This window comes from Nerophis ophidion, linkage group LG05, assembly GCF_033978795.1.
Source record: "Nerophis ophidion isolate RoL-2023_Sa linkage group LG05, RoL_Noph_v1.0, whole genome shotgun sequence".
NCBI classification, from domain to species: Eukaryota; Metazoa; Chordata; class Actinopteri; order Syngnathiformes; family Syngnathidae; genus Nerophis; species Nerophis ophidion.
Window position 1 is genome coordinate 17,325,107 of NC_084615.1, and position 13,729 is coordinate 17,338,835.

Genomic DNA, 13,729 nt, shown 5'->3' on the forward strand with positions numbered 1-13,729 from the left:
AATTGCAATAATATATTATTGGCCACTTGTCTATATGCTGCTGCATCTTTGTGGCATTTTTGACGTAGTTCTTTGCACAGTATTTGCAAATGTACACCGCCTTTTCGCCTACATTGGTTGGGGTGAAATGTCTCCACACATCAGATGGTGTAAGTGGCATTATTCTGTTTATTTATTTACTCTTGTAAAACTCGAATGCAATGCCACACGGCTATAAATAGCTAAACAATTGCAGTAGTCTTTAAAAATATTTGAGTAATGGACAAATGAATAAAAATAGGCTAGATGAATAAATGAAGAGTCAATTAGCATGCTAAATTAAAACTATGAGCTACATTCTTGTCTGACAACAGAATGGCTAGCAGAACAGAAGGCAGAGGAAACTACACCTTTTCATTTAGTGTTTGCCAGTTGAACTTTACACATCACAAAAATGGTAAATTCGGATCGCTAACATTGTTAGCATAAATAAATGGGATTTAACGTAGAGAAAATTAGTATCACGGCTAACAGAGACATATTTTCGGTTCATTATGAGACTGTCGTGGTACATAAACCTAGCTAGCTAGAGATATTGGCCCCAAAATCATTGAACAAGTACGGGAACAGCTAGCTAGCTTGAGTGGAAGTCTCCTGGAGTAGTCTACAGTCATACAGTAACAAGCAATTACACCTCTAGTACACTTAAATACCATAGATCAAATATATTTACCCCAGTAATATCACTTACCTGACTGGATTAAGTCCTTGGGCTCAAATACTAGTGTGGCCTTAATAGCCCTAATCTAGTGTGGAGCATGCTGGGAATTATCTGTGCATGTGATGGAAGAATGCGCTGCACATGTGATGGAGGAATGCACAGTGAAGGGTTGAAATTCTACTGAATTTGCATTAAATCAGGTTGTTTTAGCTAATAATCATCCTGCAAGATCTAGCATGTTGCATTCATTGTTTATTCCCCTTAAAGGCCTACTGAAATGAGATTTTTTAATTTAAACGGGGATAGCAGGTCTCTTCTATGTGTCATACTTATCATTTCACGATATTGCCATTTTTTGCTGAAAGGGTTTAGTAGAGAACATCGACATAAAGTTCGCAACTTTTGGTCGCTAATAAAAAAGCCTTGCCTGTACCGGAAGTAGCAGACGATGTGCGCGTTACGTCACGGGTTGTAGAGCTCCTCACACCCTAACATTATTTACAATCATAACCACCAGCAGCGAGAGCGATTCGGACCGAGAAAGCGACGGTTTCCCCATTAATTTGAGCGAGGATGAAAGATTTGTGGATGAGGATAATGAGAGTGAAGGACTAGGAAAAAAAAAGGCGAGGGCAATGGGAGCGATTCAGATGCTATTAGACACATTTACTAGGATATTTCTAGAAAATCCCTTATCTGCTTATTGTGTTACTAGTGTTTTAGTGAGATTATAGGGTACCTGAAAGTCGGAGGGGTGTGGTCACGGGTGTGGTGACCGCCAGTGTCTCCGGTGGGAGGAGGTAATAGAGTCGGCAGCTGGCTGCAGTTGGACGCAAGTGTCTACGGTAAGAACCGACTTACTGCCACAATTTTCTCACCGAAATCTGCCGGTTGACATGTGGTCGGGAACCATGTTCGCTTGACCGCTCTGTTCCATAGTAAAGCTTCACCTTCGGGAATGTAAACAAGGAAACACCGGCTGTGTTTGTGTTGCTAAAGGCAGCTGCAATACACCGCTTCCCACCTACATCTTTATTCTTTGGCTTCTCCATTATTTGTTGAACAAATTGCAAAAGATTCAGCAACACAGATGTCCAAAATACTGTGTAATTATGCGATTAAAGCAGACTACTTATAGCTTGGATCAGGCTGGAAAATAATGTCCGCTACAACCTGAGACGTCAAACGCACGCGTCATCATTCTGCGACGTTTTCAACAGGATACTTTGCGTGAAATTTGAAATTGCAATTTAGTAAACTAAACCGACCGTATTAGCGTGTGTTGCAATGTTAATATTTCATCATTGATATATAAATTATCAGACTGCATGGTCGGTAGTAGTGGGTTTCAGTAGGCCTTTAATTTCCCATTCATTCCCTTTAATTCCCATGGAAAGTTTCCAACTTTGAGTATTCCCAGACTAGAGGAGACTAATATTTGTAGCAGGAAATCAAGAGCAAAGAAACGCATCCTTTTTCTCATGAGCGACACGATTACAGCAGCGCGGCACTCGTTATGTCATTAAAATATGTTACCTCGCAATGAACGTATAAGTCCAACATTGTCTTTCACCAATTAATGTTTGATTTGTGGACACCTCAGAAGACATAATGTGCCTCCAATCTTCTTTCTCTAAATCTGTGAGTGTCACAGGAAGTCAGGTCGTAGCAAGCAGAAGCAAAATATTTTACTTCCAAGAGTGATTTCCAAAAATATTTTTCTTAAGGAAAGAATATATCTACTTTATCCCGTTAGAAATATTTTCATGATCACTCGCAAATATATAGTTGCCTCTCAAGATTTCAAAATACACCCAAACCTGCACTGATGCAGTGAAATAAATAGTAGCTTACTGGGACTCCAGGCCATCACCTGTCAGTGCCTCAAGGTCATGTGATTGCGGCACAGCAATTCAAACAGGACAACATGCATGATGTGCAACAGCTGTAGAATGGAGAGCTGCTCTACACCAAACATTTATTTTTACACTTGTATGACTATTAAAGTTATACAATATGAAGTACAATGTGCACCTACAATAACAAAGCAGTATTCAAAAAGTGTTATGTAGTTTTAACATACTTTTACCTTATTTTTACTTAAACATGTCACCAGAGAAAAAGGTTAAGAATGTTATATTGTTAGTAAAACGTTTCCTATCATGTGATAGTTTAACTCTAGCACATATTATTTATGTGCGCAGTGAAGGGGAAAATAACTTGTTTTAATGTATTGGTTCGTACAAACTCACACCAAGAACAACTATTTTAAAAACGTGCAATTGAATGATTCACTTTTGCAGTTGTATGATGTTACAGTGTTTGTAACGTTAATGCATGTTTTATAGAAAATGAATGGAAGATGCTGACAAATTTGAACTCGGAGGAGATTATTTGTATTTCCAATGGTTCTTGCGGGTGTTTTTTACTTATTTTACACTTGCAAGGCAGCAAGGCATGTTAAAATTGCACCAAAAAATTGACTCCAAAGTTAATAAAGGTTTTTTGATGGTGACAGTTTATGAACGAGTGTACATTATTTTAACAGATTTATTTTTGGGAGTCACTTGTTTTGGTTGTATGACAATTAAGAGCGTTCAAATAATACAAAACCCAAAAGCAGTGAAGTTGTCACATTGTGTAAATGGTAAATAAAAAAAGAATATAATGATTCGCAAATACTTTTCAACTTCAATTGAATAGACTGCGAAGACAAAATATTTCATGTTCACACTGAGAAACTTCTTTTTTTGCAGATAATCCTGAACTTAGAATGTAATGGCACCAACACATTACATAAAAAGTTCTGGTACGGTACCTTGTGGTACACTAAATAATCATTTACTCTAAAGGCTTAGTGTCCACATGTGTGGACAGCACCTTTTAGCTCTTATTTACAAAATTGGGTACACTACTGAATTGGGGTCTTATGGCCGCTTATGTGGACACTTATACTGCCACCTGGTGGTGTCAGAAGAGTATAACATACAATGGAATTTGGGAAAAAAGTGTAAAAATAAGAATTAGCATGTCACTAATCAAGAAGTACATGTTTGTGTACTTATGGACTAAGTACATCATATCAAAAGATGATTCTTAGTTTTTATTCTAATTAGGGTCCCATAAGCACAAATAGCAAATAGAAATTAAAAAAGCATGTAAAAAAATAGCTTGGGCCAAAAATATTAAATATACTTGTTAAAATAAACTTCTGCCTTGTTTTTTATGAATACTCAGGCCTACTACACCACTGTATTTTAATGTTGGTCATTATGGTGGTACTTGGAGAACCAAGAGTTTTCTGAAAAAAGTTTGAGACCCACTGTTGTTGAATATAAAGTTGATCAAATGGTGTTATTTCATGATGAAAAATGTGCGAAACCCAAAAACCAGTGAAGTTGTCATTTTGTGTAAATAGTAAATACAAACAGAATACAATGATTTGCAAATCCTATTCAACTTCTATTCAATTGAATAGACTGCAAAGACAAGATATTTAATGTTCACACTGACAAACTTCATTTTTTGTGCAAATAATCATGAACTTAGAATGTAATGGCAGCAACAAATTGCAAAAAAAAGTTCTCAGAGGGGCATTTTTACCACTGCGTTACATGGCCTTTCCTTTTAACAACACTCAGTAAAGGTTTGGGAACTGAGGAGACACATTTTTGAAGTGGAATTCTTTCCCATTCTTGCTTGATGTACAGTTTAAGTTGTTAAACAGTCTATGTTGTTAAGCTTCACATTGCGCCACACATTTTCAATAGGAGACAGGTCTGAACTACAGGCAGGCCTGTCTAGTACCTGCACTCTTGTCCTACAAAGCCACGCTGTTGTAACACCTGGCTTGGCATCGTCTTGCTAAAATAAGCAGCGGCGTCCATGATAACATTGCCAGGCTGGCAACATACGGGAGTAGATTTCGAATCTAAACTGAGTTTGACGCTCCTGACTTAGATATGCAGTTTACTCTCAGTGCAAATAGATTGCAGTAAATGGGAGATGAGACAATGTTGAGCTGTGTGTTAATAAATATGTGTGCAGTCTGCTTCCAGCATAGTTCATTGGACATCCTTAAAGAAGATCCTTTGTGGTTCTCTGTAGGAAGTCATCCCACCATGGCCACACACTATGTTGTCTGTCTTATTCTTTTTTTTTTTAACTCAACCTTCTCACCAAAAATAGTGAACTATTCAAGGGCGTGGCGCTCAGATGCCAAACACTGAATGCCTTTAAAGGCCTACTGAAACCCACTACTACCGACCACGCAGTCTGATAGTTTATATATCAATGATGAAATATTAACATTGCAACACATGCCAATACGGCCGGTTTAGTTTACTAAATTGCAATTTTAAATATCCCGCGAGGTATCCTGTTGAAAACGTCGCGGAATGTTGACGCGTGCTTGTGACGTTATTGGTTGGAGGGGACATTTCAGCCCAGCACCACTCACGGCTAAAAGTAGTCTCTTTTCATCGCATAATTACACAATATTTTGGAGATCTGTGTTGCTGAATCTTTTGCAATTTGTTCAATTACTAATGGAGACTATAAAGAAGAATGCTGTTGGTGGAAAGCGGTGGATTGCAGCTGCCTTTAGCAACACAAACACAGCCGGTGTTTCTTTGTTTGTTGTGAAGCTTTAACACAGAGCGGTCAAGCGAACATGTTTCTCTACGTCAACCAGCAAGTTTTTGGATGGGAAAATTGTGATATTAAGTCGGCTCTTACCGGAGACTTGAGTGGATTATGCGACCTCCTCCTGCAGCTGTCAAAAAGGCAGCTGTGATCTTGGCTCCTCTCAGAGACACTGGCGTTCACTGCAGCCCTCCGACTTTCAGGTATGACTTTATAATCTCACTATAACACTATTAACACAATAAGCAGATAAGGGATTTTCCAGAATTATCTTAGTAAATGTATCTAATAACATCTGAATCGCTCACACTGCCATCGCCTGGAGCTGTCGCCTTTTCTTTTTTCTTTTTAGGGGTTCACTCTAACTTTTCTTATCCACAAATCTTTTATCCTCGCTCCAATTAATGGGGAAATTGTCGCTTTCTCGGTCAGAATCGCTCGCGCTGCTGGTGTCCATGCTTGTAATCAATGTGCGGATGTGAGAAGCCCTTACACCGGTGAGCCCTCCGACTTTCAGGTATGACTTTATAATCTCACTAAAACACTATGAACACAATAAGCAGATAAGGGATTTTCCAGAATTATCTTAGTAAATGTGTCTAATAACATCTGAATCGCTCACACTGCCTTCGCCTGGAGCCGTCGCCTTTTCTTATTTTATTTTTTTGTGCTTCACTCTAACTTTCCTTATCCACAAATCTTTCATCCTCGCTCCAATTAATGGGGATATTGTCGCTTTCTCGGTCCAAATGTCCGCACACATGGTCTGCTACTTCAGGTACAGGCAAGGCTTTTTTATCAGCAACCAAAAGTTGCGCACTTTATCGTCGATGTTCTCTACTAAATCCTTTCAGAAAAAATATGGCAATACCCCAAAATTATCAAGTATGTCACATAGAATGGACCTGCTATCCCCGTTTAAATAAGAAAATCTCGTTTCAGTAGACCATTAATCTGCACCGTGAAATGTAACTTATTTCACAATGACACAGAGGGGGGGGGGGGGGGTTTGCCCACATATGCGGTCCTCTCCAAGGTTCTCATAGTCATCATTGTCGACGTCCCACTAGGGTGAGTTTTTCCTTGCCCATATGTGGGCTCTACCGGGGATGTCGTTGTGGTTTGTGCAGCCCTTTGAGACACTGGTGATTTAGGGCTATATAAATAAACATGGATTGATTGATTGATTGATTTATTTTTCTTTAACTCAACTTTCTCATCAAAAAAAGTGAACTATTCAAGGGCGTGTCGCTCGGATGCCAAACACTTAATGCCTTTAATTAGCTCTGTGAAATTTAACTTATTTCACAATGACACAGAGGGAGAGGGGGGGTTGCCCACATATGCGCTCCTCTCCAAGGTTTCTCATAGTCATCATTGTCGACACCCCACTGGGGTGAGTTTTTCCTTGCCTGTATGTGGGCTCTACCGGGGATGTCGTTGTGGTTTGTGTAGCCCTTTGAGACACTGGTGATTTAGGGCTATATAAATAAACATGGATTGATTGATTATTCTTTTTTTTTTTAACTCAACTTTCTCATCAAAAAAAGTGAACTATTCAAGGGCGTGTCGCTCAGATGCCGAACAGTTTATGCCTTTAATCAGCTGTGTGAAATTTAACTTATTTCACAATGACACAGAGGGAGAGGGGGGTGGGGGGAGAGGTTGCTGCCCACATATGCAATCCTCTCCAAGGTTTCTCATAGTCATCATTGTCGACGTCCCACTGGGGTGAGTTTTTCCTTGCCCTTATGTGGGCTCTACCGGGGATGTCATTTTGGTTTGTGCAGCCCTTTGAGACACTGGTGATTTAGGGCTATATAAAAAAACATTGATTGATTGATTATTCTTTAATCTTTTTTAACTCAACTTTCTCATCAAAAAAAGTTAACTATTCAAGGGCGTGTCGCTCAGATGCCAAACACTTAATGCTTTTAATCAGCTCTGTGAAATTTAACTTATTTCACAATGACACAGAGGGAGAGGGGGGTGGGGGGGAGGGGTTGCTGCCCACATATGCAATCCTCTCCAAGGTTTCTCATAGTCATCATTGTCGACGTCCCACTGGGGTGAGTTTTTCCTTGCCCTTATGTGGGCTCTACCGGGGATGTCATTTTGGTTTGTGCAGCCCTTTGAGACACTGGTGATTTAGGGCTATATAAAAAAACATTGATTGATTGATTATTCTTTAATCTTTTTTAACTCAACTTTCTCATCAAAAAAAGTTAACTATTCAAGGGCGTGTCGCTCAGATGCCAAACACTTAATGCTTTTAATCAGCTGTGTGAAATTTAACTTATTTCACAATGACACAGAGGGTTGGGGGGGGGGGGGGGTTGCCCACATATGCGGTCCTCTCCAAGGTTTCTCATAGTCATCATTGTCGACGTCCCACTGGGGTGAGTTTTTCCTTGCCCATATGTGGGCTCTACCGGAGATGTCGTTGTGGTTTGTGCAGCCTTTTGAGACACTGGTGATTTAGGGCTATATAAATAAACTGATAGTATAATACGTTGTAGAACGTAGTTGCATTACGTTTTGTTATAAAAAAAAGATGACGTTTGTGACTCAGCGAGTTTTAGCTAACCAACTTAGTCGCCAACAAGTAGTTAGCAGTGTCGACAAGACGGAAAACAACAATAGAAAAGCTAACATTTAGCTAACATTTAGCCAGGCAAGCACACACCAATTCCAGCTCCAAAATACGGTCGTAACATGGTCACTTTACCTCAGCTGCGCGGCTTATTCTTCTCACTTGCGGAGTGTCTCCAAACGACGTCCAACACAAACTCGCTACGAGTCGAAAAAAGATGAACGTAACTTTTTTTTTTCCCTCCTCTACACTGGCATGAAAACAACCATGTCAACTTACTACGGTATTACGTCCGCGCAATGGTTTGTGGGAAGTGAAGTTGGACTGCGCGTTCGAAAGCGATTGTGTCAGTCGGAAAGGGAACTACAATACCCGTCATGTCGCTGAGAGGCTGTGATGCATGGGAAATGTAGTTTATTTACACGGAGAGACGAATTCCAGGCTCCTCTGTGACTCACTTCGTAGTCATGTGTTTTGGTTTTGCAGAGGGGGAGAAAAAATGATTTTTCAAAAGAAATATATCACAAGCGGTAGGAAAATGGATGGATGGATATGTTGCTTAGGGATTTTGAAATGTGGTGTTATAGGTAAATGTAGTTCCAGATGAAAAATATACATATACTTGACAACGAATCTGTTTCAAAAATGGGCTGTCAGTTATGTGTTTATTCATGATAAGCACTGTGACGTTACAAATTAATTTCTGTTTCATTAAAGTTTAACACATGATTCATTCAACTGTAAATTAAATACATTGAAATAAGCATGAGGTGGCGACTTGTCCAGGGTGTACGCCGCCTTCCGCCCGATTGTAGCTGAGACAGGCACCAGCGCCCCCCGCGACCCCAAAGGGAATAAGCGGTAGAAAATGGATGGATGGATGGATGGATAATACACTATGGAAGCTCTTTTCCACCACTTAAAAAAATATACCCCAATGACAAGTCTAAATTTCATACATTCGAGTTTCTATCTCATAATTATGACTTTTTAATGTCATAACTATGACTTTTTTTTAGCTCATAACGGACTTTTTCCTCACAATTTGTCTCATAATTATGACTTTTAGCACATAATTTCGACTTTTTAATGTCATAATGATGACTTTTTCCTCACAATTATGACTTTGAATCTCATAATTATGACTTTTTAGCTCATAATTTCGACTTTTTATTGCCATATGATTACTTTTTCCTTACAGTCATGACTTTTTATATCATAACAATAACTTATTTCTTACAATTATGACTTTTTATCTCATCACTATGACTTTTTTCCCACAATTTATACCTCATATTTATGAATTTTTAGCTCATAATTTCGACTTTCTATTATCCATAATGATTAGTTTTTCCTTGCAATTATGACTTTTTATCTCATAAAAATGAATTATTCCTTTCAATTATGACTTTTTATCTCATAATTATAACTTCTTCCTCACTATTATAACTTTGAATCTTACAATTATGACTTTTTAGCTCATAATTTCGACTTTTTATTGCCTTTATGATTACTTTTTCCTTACAATCATGACTTTTTATATCATAAAAATAACTTATTCCTTACAATTATGACTTTTTATCTCATAACTATGACTTTTTCCTTACAATTATGACTTTTTTATTTCATAACTATGACTTTTTATCTTATAACTATGACTTTTTCCTTACAATTATGATTTTTTATCTCATAGCCGACGTTTTCCTCACAATTTGTATCTCATAATTATGACTTTTTAGCTCATAATTTGGACTTTTTAATGTCATAATGATGACTTTTCTCTACAATTATGACTTTTTATCTCATAACATTTTTTTTCCTCACAATTATAACTTTGAATCTCATAATTATGACTTATTAGCTCATATTTTCGACTTTTTTTTGTTGCCATAATTACTTTGTCCGTACAACTATGACTTTGTATCTCATAAAAGTGAATTATTCCTTACAATTATGACTTTTTATCTCATGATTATAACTTTTTCCTCACAATTTGTATCTCATAGTTACGACTTTTTAGCTTATAATTTCGACTTTTTAATGTCATAATGATGACTTTTTCCTTACAATTATGACTTTTATCTCATAACTATGACTTTTTCCTCACAATTATGACTTTGAATCTCATAATTATGACTTTTTAGCTCATAATTTCGACTTTTTTTATTGCCATAATGATTACTTTTCCCTTACAATTATGATTTTGTATCTCATAACTATGACTTTTTCCTTACAATTATGACTTTTATCTCATAATAATGACTTTTTAGCTCATAATTTCGACCTTTTAATGTCATAATGATGACTTTTTCTTACAACTATGACTTTTTATCTCAACCATGACTTTTTAGCTCATAATTTCGACTTTTTAATGTCATAATGATGACTTTCCCCTCACAATTATGACTTTTTATCTCATAAATTTGACTTTTTAATTTCATAACTATTACTTTTTCCTCGCAATTCGTATTTCATAATTAAAACTTTTTAGCTCATAATTTCAACTTTTTATTGCCATAATAATTATTTTTTCCTTACAATCATGACTTTTTATACATTAACAATGACTTATTCCTTACTATTATAACTTTTTATCTTATAATAACGACTTATTCCTTACAATTATGAATTTTTATCTCATAACTATGACCTTTTCCTTACAATTATGACTTTTATCTCCCAACTATGACTTTTTCCTCACAATTTGTATTTCATAATTATGACTTTTGAGCTCATAATTTCGTTTTTTTTAATGTCATAACAATTGCTTTTTCCTTACAATTTTGACTTTTTATCTCATAAATATGACTTGTTCCTTACAATTATGACTTTTTATCTCCTAACTATGACTTTGTAACTTCCTTACAATTATGACTTTTTATCTCCTAACTATGACTTTTCCTTGCAATTATGACTTTTTATCTCCCAACTATGACTTTTTCCTCACAATTTGTATCTCATAATTATGACTTTTGAGCTCTTAATTTCGTTTTTTTAATGTCATAATTATGGCTTTTTATCTCATAACTATGACTTTCCCTCACAATTAGGATTTTTTTCCTCACAATTGTAACTTTGAATCTCATAATTAGGAATTTTTAGCTCATAATTTCTATTTTTTTTATTGCCATAATGATTACTCATTCCTTACAAATATGACTTTTTATCTCATAACTATGACATTCCCCTCACAATTATGACTTTTTATCTCATAACTATGACTTTTTAGCTCATAATTTCGACTTTTTAATGTCATAATGATGACTTTCCCCTCACAATTATGACTTTTTATCTTATAACTATTACTTTTTAATTTCATAACTATTACCTTTTCCTCGCAATTCGTATCTCATAATTAAAACTTTTTAGCTCATAATTTCGACTTTTTATTGCCATAATAATTACTTTTTCCTTACAATCATGACTTTTTATACATTAACAATGACTTATTCCTTACAATTATAACTTTTTATCTCATAATAACGACTTATTCCTTACAATTATGACTTTTTATCTCATAACTATGACTTTTTCCTTACAATTATGACTTTTTCCTTACAATTATGACTTTTTATCTCCCAACTATGACTTTTTCCTCACAATTTGTATCTCATAATTCTGACTTTTGAGCTCATAATTATTATTTTTTTTAAATGTCATAACAATTACTTTTTCCTTACAATTATGACTTTTTATCACATAACTATGACTTTCCCTCACAATTAGGAATTTTTTCCTCACAATTGTAACTTTGAATCTCATAATTAGGAAAGTAAAGTATTTATACATAGAAAAAGTGATCAAATCTTTTCCACTGCAGAAACACTGAAGGTTGCAATTTCTTGGTTGTTTAATTTTTTTTTTTAAATAGTCCAATGTAGGTCAAGATATGCAAAGCAATTGGAAAAAAAAAAACATCAGAGATTTATGTTTGCAAATCGTTTTATGATCTCAAAAGGGTCATATTATGATTTTTCTATCTATATTTTAAACACTTTTTGTGGACCAAGGACTGCTTTCATCAAAATGTTGCGTAGATGTTTCACGGACCATTTTCATGCTGCTTTCTAACCATCTCTTCAGAATGTACCGTTTTTGTGGGCGGTCTTATTTACGTGCCAAAGCCCACCAGGCTAAGCCACATCCATGTTAAAACTACATTCTACTTTTTACTAGAAATGGCCACAGTGGAGGATAGAGGTGTCAAAAAAAATAGATTTTCCGATTAATCGTGATTATTTTTAGTAACGATTATTAATTGATTAGAAAATCGATTTTTTTTTTTTTTTTTTTTTTATCAAAAAAAATTGTTACTCTGTCCTATCCAGTCAGTCTGACAAATCATGTAGTTGATGTAAATCAGGGGTCGGCAACCTGCGGCTCTTTAGCGCCGCCCTAGTGGCTCTCTGGAGCTTTTTAAAAAATATATGAAAAATGGAAATGATGAGGGGAAAAAAACATATTTTTTTCTCTTAATATAGTTTCTGTAGGAGGACAAACATGACACGAACCTCCCTAATTGCTGTAAAGCACACTGTTTATATTAAACATGCTTCACTGATTTGAGTATTTGGCGAACGCCGTTTTGTCCTACTAATTTTGGCGGTCCTTGGACTCACCCTGGTTCGTTTACATCAGGGGTGTCCAAAGTGCGGCCCAGGGGCCATTTGCGGCCCCGCGGTACATTTTAAGAATACAATTGAAAAAAATTAAAAACATAAAAAGTGGAATAAAAGAGCAAACAGGTGAAATGTAACAAGAAAATGTTGCAATGCTTTGATAACACAAAGCTGGCATGCAGGCTGTTTCTTTCTTTCAAAAATAATAATGAATCAAAATCAATGTCATTTTGAATCATTGACCTATTCAAGGCTTCGATTACGTCACATTAAATATTCCACTTTGAGATATTTTTGGGGAAAATGTTGCATATTTTGTGTTTTGCCATATAAAAAACTGAGGTTTTTTTTAAGAAGGGCCTAAAACAAACAAACAAAAAACATAAACAACAATAAAACTTAAAATTGACGGAAATATCTGAAGTTGATCTCGAAATCATTGTGCTAAAAGTAAACAGTAAAAAAATATATATATCATTTAACACTTTAATGAGTAGGACACTTTTGGATCCCCAATTATTTTAGTGTGATTAATTTTTATGTGTCATTGCTTAAAAAATAATAATGAATCAAAATCCAAAATTAAGGCTACAATTATTATTTAATGTCAAATATTCCAAACAAGTTCCATTGATCCATCCATTTTCTACCACTTATTCCCTGTTGGGATCGCGGGGGGCGCTGGCGCCTATCTCAGCTACAATTGGGCGGAAGCCGGGGTACACCCTGGACAAGTCGCCCCCTCTTCGCAGGGCCACCTAAAAAAGTTATTAAGTGAAAATGTTGCATATTTTGTGTTTAATCCATTTTTTTTTTCTAATGTTGATCCAGAGATCCAGAAAACCCTTTGGGGTCCCCGGGATCATAACTGAGTGGAGGCCTGAATGTATATTTCCTATACATATATTGTATTAGTTTTTAAAATAAAAGTTATGAAAATGGCCCCCGCTTGCTTTGATTTTTCAGTGTGCGGCCCTCAGTAAAAAAAAATATTGCATATTTTGTGCTTATTCCATTTTTTTTTCTAATGTTGATCCAGAGATTTAAAACTTGCATAATAATGAAAATAATTGCACTGAATAATGACACATTATTAATATTTTTTTTGTCCAAAACCCTTTGGGGTCTCTGGGATCATAACTGAGTGGAGTCCTAAATGTATATTTTTTTATA

At 35.9% G+C, this 13,729-nt stretch overlaps 1 protein-coding gene across 2 annotated transcripts in view; it reads right to left on the minus strand.

Annotated features, from left to right (window-relative positions):
* atl3 (atlastin 3) overlaps window positions 1-8,237 on the minus strand; it is a 43,842-nt gene extending 35,605 nt beyond the window's left edge. The window contains exon 1 of one of the 2 annotated variants that reach the window (XM_061900245.1): window positions 8,073-8,237. The gene's annotated coding sequence lies outside the window, so the exon portion shown is untranslated. The remainder of the gene's footprint in view (window positions 1-8,072) is intronic. The other variant, XM_061900246.1, reaches the window with a different exon arrangement.
* Window positions 8,238-13,729: the final 5,492 nt, after the last annotated feature.